Source organism: Pinus tabuliformis, chromosome 2_2 (genome assembly GCF_031772625.1).
Source record: "Pinus tabuliformis cultivar Carrire ecotype Pingquan chromosome 2_2, CPIR1, whole genome shotgun sequence".
NCBI classification, from domain to species: domain Eukaryota; kingdom Viridiplantae; phylum Streptophyta; class Pinopsida; order Pinales; family Pinaceae; genus Pinus; species Pinus tabuliformis.
In genome coordinates, this window is record NC_142300.1 from 855,004,391 (window position 1) to 855,019,409 (window position 15,019).

General features: G+C 38.3%; 1 protein-coding gene and 1 pseudogene across 2 annotated transcripts in view; one reads left to right on the plus strand and one right to left on the minus strand.

Moving 5' to 3' along the window:
* Window positions 1–14,788, plus strand: part of LOC149195656 (uncharacterized) — a 61,936-nt gene extending 47,148 nt beyond the window's left edge. The window contains exons 2-3 of one of the 2 annotated variants that reach the window (XR_016254610.1): window positions 8,526–8,581; window positions 14,361–14,788. The gene's annotated coding sequence lies outside the window, so the exon portion shown is untranslated. The remainder of the gene's footprint in view (window positions 1–8,525; window positions 8,582–14,360) is intronic. The other variant, XM_089405391.1, reaches the window with a different exon arrangement.
* On the minus strand, window positions 5,961–6,509 carry LOC149195657 (F-box/kelch-repeat protein At5g26960 pseudogene; annotated as a pseudogene).
* Window positions 14,789–15,019: the final 231 nt, after the last annotated feature.

Consider the following 15,019-nt stretch of genomic DNA (forward strand, 5'->3'; position numbering starts at 1 on the left):
TAAAGGCTGCAGCTTTTGGTGGTGGAATCATTTCGATCCGACGGTCGGTTTGTGAGATATCCATTGCCTGGTTTTGATGATGAAGCCGCTAATGCTGATGCTGTTGAGCTAGGGTTTGCTACTGCTGATATAAATCAGATTTATTGTACTATTTCTCTCTGCTGAATTATTGAAGAGAAAAGAAGATTTGATCAAAGGGTTTCCCCACACATTGTGGGGTTTGTCCCTGGCTAGCCGCCACATCTTGTGTCTCTTGTCATGGCTCGTTTTCTATTGATCGTTTAATGTTCTATCTGCACTATACTTTATGTACATGTGATTGCTAATCTGTGGAATATAATAAGAAAAAGAAGTAAATTGTTATACGCATAGAACATACCATAACTTAACAACTATCCTCTAGATCCACATTCCATCGTGTCGCTGGTCCCCTCCGATACTCCGATGTCTGCTTATGTGCAAGATGTAGAGAATTGTGAACTGCAACTAGCTTCTTTGCGCTCTTAGAGGAAAGCCTATTCCTTTTGATGGGGGATGCCTAGAAGCACCCCTTTTGGGAAGTTGTGCCCCCCACACTGGGGAAACACACCCTCCTGCGTCTCTCCATGACTCCCCAAAAAAGGTGCGTGTGGAAATGCACCCCTAGACATCCCGAGTGCGAGGGGTGTGTGCACCCGACCCTGGGGGATGCGTCCTCTTGGAACATTGGAATTTCCTTAGTGAAACATTATTCAATGATGTTCTTTTTGTGACAAGAAAGATTCTCTCAGCCACACATTGTTGGAAATCTTGAACTCTTGCCGATGTGTCACTAAGGAAAACTTTTTTGTGTTGATGTGTTGCAGGATATCATTTTCCTATGCCAATGCAGGATCTTCTTTCTTCAATAATGTGTCCCGTGGAAGATTTTGCTCTATAGATATTTTTCTTAGAAAAGATCTGTCCTTGCCATCGATACATCACTCCATTTTCCCACCAATGTGATGTGACATTTAACTTTTGAAATGCGTGCTAACAGTTAGTTCGTGAGTTATAAACTGCAAATTTTCATTTTCTTTGAACACCATTTGCACATAGTTGTGCAAGTGCTTACTCCAATAGGCCCGACACATGGTTCCCTAATTGTCAACCTCACATGTGATAGCTATGTGACCATTGACTTGTATACTTGCCAAGTGCCAACCACTCACTTGTGGGTAGGTAAGCAAGCCCTTCACCATCTTAGCAAGTTCGATTTTGTTCGTTTAAGGAATTTTGATGGGACACTCCCCTTTTATTTCCCACAATTACAATAGTGGGTGGCATTGGCCTTGTTGGTTTAGCTTTCTTACTCTTGTGGTGAGGCTTGTATGTATTAGAGAAGGGGAACAAGCCAACATCAACAACCCCACCTTTGATCGGAGTATAGATACACTTTCCTCGACTGAACTAGAGCACTTGCACCACATTCAACATCGCTTCACTAATCCGAGATTCTGAACTAGCCTTAGGATTTCTAATGGTTATACTTAGTTGTCGTTATGTTGATTCTGACGTCTATTCTCATCTTCCATGGTTTTCACTGCAAACAATTTTAATTTTTTACAGACTTCTGAGATAATTCTCGAATCTCAATAGTCCTTTGTGCCCCACCCTTGGATATTTGATTGACTTTCCATAAGTATTCCTACTGATGGGATTCTCTCAAGTGCCTAAATAAGCCCTCGGCTTACCATGCGTTAAAGGACACTTATAATAGAAGGCATGGAATTTTTCTGGAGTTGTTTGTCTTAACATGTGGTAATCACATTGCCTTAGCATTGAAACGACTAAACAAGCCAGAATTTGCTTGAATTTTTGCTCCCTTAGGAATTTTTCCCTCTCTCGCATATGTCCCTATAGGTTCAATAAGTGAGCATCAACCTGGTGCTGCTAGAGCTTTATTGGTGGAATGGTTTTGGGGCTTGAGCCCTAAACGCTTTGCTAGCTAACGACCATGTCTACATTATCAAGAATACATAGATGAGAATTTTAACAAGGCATATCATGATACACTTTTATTGTTATTGGAATCTGCTAACTGGTTTAATATGGTTTATTATTCCTATGGGTGGATTACAGGAGCTATCATGGCCCCTTACAAAACAAGAAGCAACAAGGAACCTGTCATTGAGATTCCTTTAGATAAGGATGAAGGGGAAGCATCAACCAGCAAACTAGGACCTGTTACCACTCAAACCAACAGGGGACCTAAAAGGGGTTCCTAAGAGGGGTTCTAGTATAGAGTATATAGTGATACTAATATTACTAAATTCAAAATTTATATAACTCAAAAATAGTTAAGACTGTTAAGAGTGAGGAGTCAAGAATCAGTGTGAGGTCATCAATATCTAGTGTCACAACTCAAAAGTAAAAATGGATAATGAACACTGAAAATAAAATCAACATCAAGGACTCAATCTCAATGATTGGTCCTCTTCATCCATTTGCTGCATGAAGTCATCAGGACCATCAATGGGAATGTTGCTATCTGAGTCAGAGTCACTCTCGTGAGTAACCAACATAAATCCAACTAAACCATGTTGTAGCTCATCTGGTACATCCTCGTCATCTATCTGTTCACTCTCCTCTAGATCCACATCCCATCATGTTGCTGGTCCCCTCCGATACTCCGGTATCTTCCTATGTGCAAGATGTAGAGAACTGTGCACTGCAACTAGCTTCATGTTTGGGCCAACGAAGATATGCAACCCATGCTTTATAAGTCAATTTCTTTTACAATAAAATTTGTTTTTCTTTCTTTTGAAAAATATATTACATTATGATTCAAATATTATTATGAAGGCCGACACTAGTTACATTCTTCAACATTCCTTAATTTAAATATCCTTTAAAGGTACATGTCCACGGTTCATATATATTATTGTCACTCCTAATCTGCTGTTTTTTACAAATTTGGGCAATGCTTCTAGCTGTTCTGCACACCCATACGTGCCCTTCCAACATTCACACTCCAAAAACTCCTGGAACACAGAAAATGACTCATGTATGTAAAGTCTAATCCCTAATAAGGATGTTGTTACGTATGCATGATGTCTGACTCGGCTGAGTCAGATTGTGAATCGGCAAGTCAGACTGTTTGCTGCCAACTCTACTTGCATTTAGGGAAATCTGAGCTGGAATTGGCCAAGTTGGTCTGACTCAGCCTATTCTGACTGCATTGGTCAAAACTCTTAACTGTTCATTTATGGTGACAACAAGAGATATTTGCCCATCTTTGTGTCTACTTATATATTTATTATACTACAGATATATTGTTTATGTTGTTTATGGAACAAGTAATTTCATACAATTATCTGTAGTAACCATGACGTCTGCTACAGCCTTTTACGATATTTGCAAGGGAGTAGTCTACCTAGGCGGAGGAATGGCCCGGTTTCCATCGCCGCCCGGAAAAACCTCTGGCTCCGGCCGCCGGCAATTCCTCCGCCCTCCGCCATCCTCCGCCACCCTCCGCGAGCTCTGCCCAGCTTTGCCACTCTCTGCATTAATGTCCACGACTGACAGATATCTGACAGACATTCCCATTTCCATCGCGTTTTGCCGCCGGGAGTTAATTCACCATGGAATTTGAATTTCTCCACCTGGGATTAACTTCAACTTCTCGGGTTAAGGTTCTTCAGAGATTCAAATGGAGAAACCATGTTGCAGGTCCTCTGTCTTGTGTCTTCTTACTGTGTTTTTGATGCAATGTTCCGGGTTCGAATCCTGCTGCGCTCAGGAGATAACAGCTCCTGCTCCAATGCTTGAATCATAAAAAGAAGCCCTGTTTTCAGTATTGGGTTCTCTGGTAGGAAGTGACTCGAATGTGAATGGGATTTATCCAGATCCTTGTGGTACCACACCTATTCAGGGATCTTCATGCGGATCGCTTAGGATGAAAGATTTTTCTGAGTATCTGCTTTTGTGTCTATATCTTTACGTTTATGTTTTCTTTGAACGTCCTTTCTTGGAATGAAGGTCTATTATTTGCAGAAATTTTAGGGTTTTAAGATCTCCGTGTTTTCCAATACCCATGGGATCAGGAAATATAACAAAGGGCCTTCCCTTTTAGTGCTTTGGTCGTGCATTCATGGCTGCAATATCGTAGACAGTCTTAAATATCTACTTGTATTGCTTAAATTTCATCTAATCGGCATACCTATGGCATTGGGAGATCGGTTCGAAGAATCTCTAATTTGGTCCATCACAGATGAGTATGTGGATTCGAACACTGTATCTGATGAGGAGGTGGAGGCGCTCTCCTTTTGCGACCTGCCGATTACACAGGGAGTAGAAGAAGCAGCATGTGAATGGGGCAATATTGGATTGGGAGAGCGGTGGGATTCGAACCCGGGACGTTCGGACCAGGAGGATTTCGAGTTCGGCCCTAATTCCAGCCCTTCCAAACCCTCTGTGTGCACTCTGATCTGCACTAATAAGCCAGATGAGCTACGTCAGAGACCGTAAAATCTCAGTCAATTGGAATCCAGTTGAATGCCTACTCGGGTCTGTGCTAACATATGAGACACCTAACGGTTGATGACAATTTTGCTGGAAACACAAAGCTAATCAGCAGATGGAAGGAATTTGTTATATCAAATCAGAGAGGCAGATGGAGGTTCATGACTACCATGATAGCCAACATAAGTGGAAAAGGATGAACAGGAAAAGTTGGAGATTGAAGAACATATGAAGGACGGAAATTCAGATTCAGGAAATGGCCGAAACTGTGGCCTATAGAGTCCAGTCTTCGGAGATACGATTAGCTGTCTGAGAGAAGAAAAGGATGGTGATAGAATAGCTGCAGAGTATAGACAGCTGAGAGAGGCTATGGGGACCAGAGAAGCAGAGAGTAGACAGTGAGGTCTGAGAGAGATTGATGAAACATCTTTCTGTGTTGCAAAGATTCTGTAGAACTTTCTGCAGTGTGAGTTAATATAGTGATTGAATCCAGAGTTGAATATTATTCCTGTGAAGTTTATTGTATTCACAAATCTTCTGAAATTAACACAAAGACAGAATTTTGCTCCCAATTTGTGTATAGAGGCATTGCTTGCACTTTTATTCTCATAAATTTTGAAGAAGGTTTTTGCCGTGTAACTCTGCATGGCTCAGTGACTGATATTTGTGGCATGTGGAGTTTAGTTTCTCCCCAAATCATCAAGACAGAAACTAATGAAAACTACACTAAGATGAAAAGCTGAAATTAGAGATCTCTAATCAGAGCATATATGTGTACAATACTCTTAAATTCAACCAACGCATTAAAACCACTTCTCCACTTATATGTCCAAGCAATCATCAGACAGGCAGTAGAAACTTACCTTTTGTTGCATGTAGACTGGATGGAAACCGGATTAGAATGTTACAGGAGCAAAACTTAGCAATATTACATAATTTTTTAATAAAAGAGCACACAGAAGTTCCATGGCAATCTTAAAAGTTGTATCTTATAGTGTCTCTGATGGGTCACATATGAAGCATGCAGATCTGCAGATGATGGATATTAAACATCGATATTCCAGTAATCATACATACATTTTGATTACTTTGCACTTCTCTTGCTGCTGTAGTTAAGGAAAATATCCATAAGGATAGCAACATTCTACTAATTGGTTTCATAGCTGAAATCTGTAGCCAGTGAAAACGTATTCAATGGATTGTTCATGTCTGCAATGGTAATATATTGCAGGAAGCAACAGGAGCACTTACCTGAACCTCGTTTTGAGTTCCAGTTTGAACTTTGACATGCTGCTTCAAAGTGTCATGCTTGAGACTAGAACCTATTGAGAAAACTATTTTCTGCTTTTTTAATAAATATAGATGAGCTCAGAGAATGAATTATAGTAGCTAACCTCAACAAGCTTTCAAGAGGTCCACAACAGACAGTGAGCACTGTCCTGCAGACCTAAATAGTCATATCAATTCGAATTTTACTTTCAGCACTCTACAACAGCACAAGCTGCTCCATTTTGTACATAAGGTAAATCAGGCCCTCGCTGCCATTCCTGCAATTTGGTATCATAAATGAGAACCAACCCCTCTTTCAATCCTCGTGCATTCCTCCCACTCCTCAACAGATCATCAATAGACCCTCCAACTTGAATAATATAAACCAAACTCCCCATGGTAACACAGCTGAATTTCAATACATTGTCCATCCTTAGAGGAGATGGAATGGGAGGCTGCTTAATCCTAGTCCAAGAATCAGTATCTGTAACATATTTCCAGAATGATAACTTGACTGCATGACTCGACAACATATAGATACAGGATCCAACCACTGTACAAGCAATCACACAACCCCCCATAGGCAACGCCTTGGTCTTAAGCCAAGTATTCGTCTTTGGGTCGAAAGAATCCATAGAACTCACATAAGCATAAGGGTGTATAGAGAGTCCATTCATATTGCCAAACTTAAGCCCACCAATAACATAGAAGATGCCATTAACAAGTTTATGAAAATCTAGAAGCAAGTTTATGAACATTTTCTTCTATGATTGTCCTTGAAGCAAGTTTATGCATATAGTGATAGCAATTTAATGAGAGCTCTTGCCATATTTTGTTTGGGGGCAATATATTACCAAACCTAACATGCAAAAGCCTCACGATTTCATATAAATTGGCACTGCAATTTGTAACATGAACTTGACTTCCCAGATCATGCCCAGGAAGTAGGTAAGAGATCTCATCCTTTAATGTAATAGAAATTCCATTTCTGAACAGTATAGTAGATGATTGTACAGGTTGCATAATGTAGAATTGTAAGCAGTACAGGTGACAACATAAATGAGCTATGTTCAGCTATCACATAAAAGAAAAATTCTTGAACCTCAGTAATTCTGACATATAGAAAGATCCTCATGTCTTTCATAAACATTTATCATTTATCACCCAGAGATAGCTGCAGAGTCTACCCTAGATTGGTGGAGTGCTATTACTCTACCCTTTGTCTCCAATATATATACCAAGGGTACCTAGTCTCAGGGCCATCATATCTTGTCTTGTATTGTATTTATTGTAAAAGGAGTTTCTACCCTCGAAGTGGATTGTATGCATTGACTTCTTATAAGATGAGGCCTGGTGCAGTTCCTAGGTGACTTTGGCAGACTAGATTTTGGCATCTAAGTCAAAGAAACTCTAGCAGGGCCTTGGTTCACTGGTGTGGTTGACAATATTGAGCCATCCACCGAGCTCCATTCTTTCTGTGGTCTGCCCCATTCTAATGACATGTCAAAAGGAATGAGGCCAGGTGCCTTCCTTTTCAATTTTAATGTCTTCCTTTTCAATTAGTAATGCATAAAGAAAACCAGGACAACAGACAAAGTAGAAAGATTGAAGACTTCTGGTATTAGGTCTGAACTGTTTGAGAGCAAGTGAAAGTTATGACTTCTAAAGAAACTTTTAATTGAGTCCAAAAGCTGGGAATTAAGTTGAGGGAGGAGTATCTGCCAATCAACACTTGGGGCATTGATTATTTCTTGATTGAACTAGGGGGGAGTAATGGTGTCCTCATGATACAGTCACCTTTCCAACGGCCACAATGGGATTTGAAATTGTTAGAATTTGAAAGAAACAATTGTGATTCATCAGTTTCTTGCCTGTACTAGGGATTCATTGGCCTTGGATGTTACGAAAGCTTCCCCAGGATAACCCAGCTCAGCCCTCTTATCCCAGGCCATTATGCTGAAGACATTCTCTGGGTCTGCATTGGTACCTTAAAATCGAGATACCAGTACTAAGTTTTCATATTACAGATATGATTGCAAACTAGCAAAAGTTTGCAGGTGAGCAAACGACTGGACTGTTGCTCTCCGAGTGTGGGATAATTTGGGTGTTTCCCCTGCTAGTATTGACATTGCTAATCTCTACAATCAGTCCACTACTCTACTGGATACAAATTTTTCAAGAGAGCAGTCTATATCTGGATAAGAGGCTCAAATGGGAGTCAGTTTCTATTCATAATTTTATTGCAGTAAACACAGAGGCAAGGATATGCTATTCTTGGCATTTTCTTTTATGCTTGTCTATGATTTGTTCATAATCTTATTCCCCAATAAAGGACTACATAGATAACATTTGCATTTTAATTTTGTGAATCTGTTTGGCTGGTTTCATTGATAATTTTACTCCCTGGTAAGAGAGTACATGGCATCTTTTCCTTGGATTCTGTGATTGAGGTAGTAAATTTTTGTCCCTCGCTATATTTTTTGTTTTGTTTTTGAGGTATTTTGCATTCTACATTTGTGATTTGGTTAGTTGGGAATTTTCTTCAAAAATTAATTGAGTTTTAAAATTTGGTATTTTTCCTTTTTGAGCTTTCTGATTTGGTGGGTTTTTGTTTTCAAATTCACTCCATATTTGTTTACGGTTTATTGCATAAAAGCCTAAAAACAGAGTATAATGGTAAACATGGCTCTTTTTTCTTTTTGGCTTATTTTATTAGCGAGTTTTGCAATATAAAATATGCATGCCATTGATATTTGGCCATTATATTGTTCAAGGTACCTGAAGGACTAAGTCAACATGTAGAGCCATCAAGGAAAGCACAGGCTAACTGGTATGCCTATCATCTTTTTACAAATGATTTTTTTTTTCAGACTTGCAAAATAATTCAAACTCTGCTTTTATATTTTCATGGAGCACACTTTGAGAAAGTAGACCTGGCTTTATTCTTGCACATCCAAGAGAGTTTTTTTGTGTTGTGGGTCATTATGACCAACAATATCCAAGGCTTTAGGGTTCAGATTCCAGAAATATATATTACTACTAGTTTCTTCCAAGGGGCACATTAGGGGAAATATATTCCGAAAGGTACTTCTTCTTCCCATATATATAGTCTAATAATTCCCATGTTTCACCAGCCTGAGAATTTGTGATATCATGGGTTTGTTTTCCATTTAACAGAAGCACGAAGTGTTTTGTTCTGTGCAACAACTGCAAACGTTCCCAGAAACGATACTAATCAGATTCATAGAATTGGTGGAGAGGACAATCGAGATACCAGTACTAAGTTTTCATATTACAGATATGATTGCAAACCAGCAAAAGTTTGCAGGTGAGCAAACGACTGGACCGTTGCTCTCCGAGTGTGGGATAAAATGTTTGGACTTTTGGGTGTTTCCCCTGCTAGTATTGACATTGCTAATCTCTACAATCAGTCCACTACTCTACTGGATACAAATTTTTCAAGAGAGCAGTCTATGTCTGGATAAGAGGCTTTGAAAGATATCAAACAAGGCCTACACCAAGAGAAAGAAAGTCTGGAAAACTTTGAAAAATATGTGACAAAGATGATTAATGAGTGCACCATTTCTTCAAATGTTTTCTGAGAAGGAAGCAGTTTCAAAAAATGGTGGCAAGAATATAAGCAAATGCAACCAGTTGAATGGAAATTAAGCTCTCCATCGTATGAGATAATGGAAACAACTTGTTGGAAGAGTCCAATGTACAAACTTTGCAAATGTATTTTTATTTAGATTTTACAGATGGGGGATTTCATGTGACAGTGAGTTGAGATGAGTGCATAAATTCTGTAGGTAGACCGTAGAAATGTATTTTTAATTAGATTTTACAAATGGGGGATTTCATGACACTACGAATTCTAATTCACAGGTACTTAATAGATATAAGGCTCGAACAGATTTTTAATTAGATTTTACAAATGGGGGATTTCATGACACTACGAATTCTAATTCACAGGTACTTAATAGATATAAGGCTCGAACAGATCTATGGTGGTGACAAATGTTTATGAAAAACATGAGGATCTTCGTATATGAAGTTAAAGCAATTTTCTTTTAGGAAATAGTTGAACACGGTACTTTGTGTTGTCACTGTCACATGTACTACTTACAATTCAACACTATGTAATCTGTTACATTAGAAGATGAGATCTCTTACCTACTTCCCTTGCAAGGTTCAGGAAGTCATGTTCTTGTTACAAATTGCAGGGTCAATTTATATGAAATTGTGAGGCTTTTGCATGTGCTATTTGGTAATGTATTGGCCCCAAACAGAATCTGACAAGAGCTCTTATTAAATTGCTAAGACTATATACAAGGACAATCAGAGAATGAATCCCTAATATCATACACAACGAGTGCCTCTCTGGCCCAAAAACGTTCGGATTATCTACCTACCTACTTGAATTCTATGATCTAGATACTTGCACTCACTTAAATAAGGTGACTGTACTTCAATAAAACCCTGCTTTGAAAAAAAGGATGCAGTGATGCAGCATCATTTGAGTTCTGGAAAGAGTTGAAGTCTGCTTCAGTAGTGTCCACAGGAATGCCCTTATTGCCAGTGAACAGGTTTATGGGGCAAAAACTGTCTAACAAACTGAACTAAAAATTATCCATGGTCATTCAAACAACTTCAATTCTATGATCTGGATACTTGTACTATCTTAAACAAAGTGGCCATACTCCAATGAAACCCTGCTAAAACAAATTGATGTAATCTAAGCAAAAAAGTCCTTTAGATAAACTTACAAACCTTTTATCCAAGGAATACAATGTTTCAATTACTGTTGTTCACCTCAGATTTTTGCAGTTCTGTACACTCAGAGAAAATGCACTTTGCCCGGATGGGTTATGGCCATAGGGAACTTGACATCCCCCAACTCTGTTTCTCAGAATTCCAAGTTGCCTGATTCTCCCCCAACTCTGTTTCAATGACATGGCCAATTTGGAATTTAAAGCAATGGTCAATTCCTGTTTTACAGTAGGGTTAGGGTTTACTGTTACAGACTGACAATCTCTTAAAATATGGCTGATTCTTCACATTTATATCAAACACTGTCCTCACTTTTCCACCAAAATGCCATGGCCAGTTTGGAATTTAAAGCCATGGTCAATTCATATATTAGCAAGTCTTTTCCTGAAAAAATATGCAAAATAAGGTCAGACAGGTAACATGTACTCGCAGTAACTGAGTCAAATCATCACCAAATGACTGATTGGGTCAAATATTACTTAGAGAAACACAAAAAGATGAAACAAATTTTGTATCCCCGAACTTTTTTTTATATTTCTTAATATAACGAACGATAACAAAAAGGAACACAGGTATCCTGATGTAGTATACACATAAAATTATATATCCGTCCTTCAAAATAAGGGATGTCTGTTTTTTATCTATGGCTGTTGAGCCATTAGAGTGCCTACATACAGTAATAACAGCAGTACAGAAACATATTCAACATCATATCTCTTTATGCCTGGGCTTACAAAACTAGTTGGAGAAGATGGGTGGCTTGCTGCCTTTGATGATTCGGAGCTGCAAGAACTAACACCATGAGGAATTATCATACCAGAGCCTTCATAGCAAAGCCCCAGGCTATTATTCTGCAGGGCCAGGCGCCTTCCCAATCTCCTGCAAAAGATATCAGGAAAAACCACTGTGCCTGATAAATTATTTCCATTGAGATATAATGTATTCAAGGAAGGAATCTCTGCCAAATTCGATGGGATTTCCCCCGTGAAACGATTGCCATTGAGAGAAATATATTGCAATTGCTTGGATGAACCCAGAGACTCTGGTATTCTTCCCTCGTATCTTGAGGTCGAGAGATCGAAACTCATTAGCTTTGGCAGCTTATCCCATGCTAGAGAAATATTGCCCCCAATAGGATTGGTTCCTAGATAAAGCTCCTGCAAATTACTCATGTCCGTCAATGTCTGTGGAAGATTGCAAATTCTATTCGGTGTATGAATTTGATTTCCTGTATGAAAATTGACCAACGATGTCATCAGATTCGTTCCCAGATCTCTGCTGTACTGTAAGAGGAAGGAGCCGACCGTTATAGAATAGATCATCGGCTGGGCAGACGTGCGCCCTGGAAGGGCTGGAATTAGGGCCGAACTCGAAATCCTCCTGGTCTGAACGTCCCGGGTTCGAATCCCACCGCTCTCCCAATCCAATATTGCCCCATTCACATGCTGCTTCTTCTACTCCCTGTGTAATCGGCAGGTCGCAAAAGGAGAGCGCCTCCACCTCCTCGTCAGATACAGTGTTCGAATCCGCATACTCATCTGCAACGGACCAAATTAGAGATTCTTCGAACCGATCTCCCAATGCCATAGTTATGTTGATTAGATGAAATTTAAGCAATACAAGTAGATATTTAAGACTGTCTACGATATTGCAGCCATGAATGCATGACCAAAGCACTAAAAGGGAAGGCCCTTTGTTATATTTCCTGATCCCATGGGTATTGGAAAACACTGAGATCTTAAAACCCTAAAATTTCTGCAAATAATCGACCTTCATTCCAAGAAAGGACGTTCAAAGAAAACATAAACGTAAAGATATAGACACAAAAGTAGATACTCAGAAAAATCTTTCATCCTAAGCGATCCGCATGAAGATCCCTGAATAGGTGTGGTACCACAAGGATCTGGATAAATCCCATTCACATTCGAGTCACTTCCTACCAGAGAACCCAATACTGAAAACAGGGCTTCTTTTTCTGATTCAAGCATTGGAGCAGGAGTTGTTATCTCCTGAGCGCAGCGGGATTCGAACCCGGAACATTGCATCAAAAACATAGTAAGTAGACATAAGACAGAGGACCTGCAACATGGTTTCTCCACTTGAATCTCTGAAGAACCTTAACCTGAGAAGTTGAAGTTAATCCCAGGCGGAGAAATTCAAATTCCATGGTGAATTAACTCCCCGGCGGCAAAACGCGATGGAAATGGGAATGTTTGTCAGATATCTGTCAGTTGTGGACATTAATGCGGAGGGTGGCAGAGGGCGGAGGAATTGCCGGCGGCCGGAGTTGGAGGTTTTTCCGGGCGACAATGGAAACCGGGCCATTCCTCCGCCTGGGTAAACTACTCCATTTGCAAGTATGTCTTAGTTTCCTGAATGGTATTAAATTAATCATTTTTTTAATAATATTTCCTAAACGTACATGTCAAGGTTAATATGTATTATTTTCACTCCTAATTTGCTATGTTTTGCAATTTTGGGCAATGCTTCTAGCTGTGCTTAACAACCATACTTGGGCTTCCAACATTCTCTCGCTCCGAAAACTCCCGCTTAACACCGATACTTGCGCTTCCAACATTCTCTCACTCCAAAAACTCCCGCAACACAGAAAATGGCTCATGTATCTAGAGTCTAATACCTAACAAGGATGTTGTTACTTATACAACTTGTCGGACTTTGCCGAGTCAGATTGGGAATTGGCCACGTCAGATAGTTTGCTGCCAACTCTACTTGTTTTTAGGCAAATCTGACTTGGAATCGGCCAAGTTGGTTTGACTCAACCTATTCTGAGTCCTGACTACATTAGTCAAAGCTCTTAACTGTTCATTTATGGTGACCACAACAGATATTTGCCCATTATGACATTTATTTCTTTATGTCTATTTATATATGTATTACACTGCACATATATTGTTTATGGAACAAAAAATTTCATACAATTCTGTGCTGTAGTCATGACTTCTACTACAGCCTTTAATGGTATTAGCGATTATGTTTCAGTTGCCTTAATTAATGGTATTAAAATAATAATTTTATTAATTATGTTGAGATGTATTTTATTTTGGAATAAGGTTTTTAGAATTTTAATTTAATTATCAATAATTTGAGGTGGATGACAGAGATTTAATTTTCATGGAATATTTTGGAATATTTTAGAATATTCATAAAAGTATACACAAATTAAAGGTTGAGATTTATCTTCAACGCAGTTATGCTCTTTTTTTTCTTTTAATTAAATTGATTAATTAAAAAAATATCATATGAATAAGTGTCATCTGAAGTGAGTGAGGGTTTTTGGGCATGAGGTATTGATAAGCCATGATATTATAACAAAGTCTAATTACAGATTAAGAAGCTCCATGGTAAAGTAGGGGTAAATCTCAATGGTTTGGAATCTTTTTCTGTGTTTTTTTAATGTATACATGTTTAACTTAAATATCATTTTTTTAAATTAATAATAATCTAAAATAAGTTATAATTTAGTTGGTTATTATTATTATTATTAATATTTAGTTTTAGCAATGTGAAATATATAATGAAGTATTTTGATGCTTAAATTTTTAAATATTTTAAAAAATAAATTTCCAAATTCATTTGAAATCTCCTAAATAATACAAACAAAACTACTTCTTAGGAAAAAACTACTCTGTACTGGTACTTTTCGTCCTTTGAAATGTAAAATATCATAATCTTCTTACCACATTATCTAACGTGTGCAGATTTGCTCTCATATTTTAATTTTTATTTTTAAATTCCGGATTTGAACTTTATATTATTTAAGTTCAATAATAGAAGTCTTTTTCCGGTGTGGTATAATGAATGAGAACTTCTTGCTACAGGTACAGTTAACTTCTTCCAACCGTTTCTATCCAAGTAAAGATGCATTGGAGGTTGAGCTACTGGACGCATTTTGTAGTTCACTTGTTGGGATTTAGTACTGCAAGTTTGTATCAAATGCACATTTACTAGTAGGTTTGCATTTTGCAGCAGTCATTTGTTCTGTTGCTGTTGTTACCAAGTCCTACTAGTTTGTTTTTTTGTTTATTAAATCAAAATCTTAATTTTCAAAACATATAGAATAACACGCAGGCTGTTGTTTGATTTAGATTAAAAAAGTTTTAGTATATGGAGTGTTGTTCAAATTCCACACTCCTTGAAACGTCATCTGCAAATTATTGTTATCAATAGTATGAATTCTAGATGTGTTTTACTGTTGTAAATCCATGAATTTTCAGAGTAAAGCCATGAATTTATATTATTTTTTCAAGAGGATCTCCGTTGTGCGCTTTGGTTACTTTCCTTTTCTTTTCTAGTCTGATTATATTTCATTTCATGGGGACAGATCTACTTCATTGCCATCTGTTTAATTAGTGCAAAATGGCTATTAGTTTACAGCACCTTAGATTATAGCAATGCTCTTAAGTTAATTTAGTGAACTTGTTTTGTTGAAATATTGATACGATGAATGCTTTAGCATCACGTGAACGTCGTTCGTTTT